Here is a 1,197-nt window from a genome sequence, read left to right as displayed (position 1 = left end):
TGCGGTGAGCCGAGATCGCGCCATTGCACTCCAGCCTGGGTAACAAGAGTGAAACTCCGTCTCAAAAAAATAAATAAATAAAATAAAATAAAGACAGGGTTTCACCATGTTGGTCAGGCTGGTCTTGAACTCCTGACCTCAGGTGATCTGCCTGCCTTGGCCTCCAAAGTGCTTGGATTACTGCCGTGAGCCACCACACCCGGCCTATATATTGTTTTTTGAGACAGACTCTCACTGGATTGCCCAGGCTGGAATGCAGTGGCACGATCTTGGCTCACTGCAAACTCTGCCTCCTGGGTTCAAGCAATTCTGCCTCAGCCTCCTGAGTAGCTGGGACTACAGGCGTGCGCCATCACATTCGGCTAATTTTTGCATTTTTAGTAGAGTCTGGTTTTCGCCATGTTGACCAGGCTGGTACTGAACTCCTGACTTCAGGTAATCCACCTGCCTAGGCCTCCCAAAGTGCTGGAATTACAGGCATGAGCTATCGCGCCCAGCTTTCTTTTTAAAATTTTTTTGAGACAAGGTCTCTTTTGTCTGTGGCACACTCACTGCACAATCACTGCTCATTGCAGCCTCAGAGCAAGTTTGGACTTGGTTACACTAATTTGCTTTCTTTTTTGAGACAGAGTTTTGCTCTGTTCCCCAGGCTGGAGTGCAGTGGTGCAATCTGGGCTCACCACAACCTCCACCTCCCTGGTTCCAGAGATTCTTCTGCCTCAGCCTCTTGAGTAGCGGGGACTACAAGGGCACACTACTATGCCCTGTAAAAATGTTTGTATTATTGGTAAAGACCGGGTTTCACTATGTTGGCCAGCCTGGTCTCAAACTTCTGATCTTGCAATCTGCCTGCCTTGGCCTCCCAAAGTGCTGGGGTTACAGGCAGGAGCCACTGTGCCCAGCCAATTTACTTCTTTAATCTATCAATTTACCCTTACCCACACATCAACATAGTGAAATATATCTCACCTATTTTCATTGCTATAGTCTCTTGGATGGAGAGCAGTGAGCAGGCAGAGATGGGTGTTTGTCAAGGGGACTTAAGCTTTGCCTTTAATGTTCTAATTTTTTAGAAAGTGATGGAGTCAGGCCGGGCGCGGTGGCTCAAGCCTGTAATCCCAGCACTTTGGGAGGCTGAGGCGGGTGGATCACGAGGTCAAGAGATCGAGACCATCCTGGTCAACATGGTGAAACCCC

This window comes from Cebus imitator, unplaced genomic scaffold (genome assembly GCF_001604975.1).
Source record: "Cebus imitator isolate Cc_AM_T3 unplaced genomic scaffold, Cebus_imitator-1.0 Scaffold72, whole genome shotgun sequence".
NCBI lineage: Eukaryota > Metazoa > Chordata > Mammalia > Primates > Cebidae > Cebus > Cebus imitator.
Note: the sequence above shows the minus strand (reverse complement) of the source record.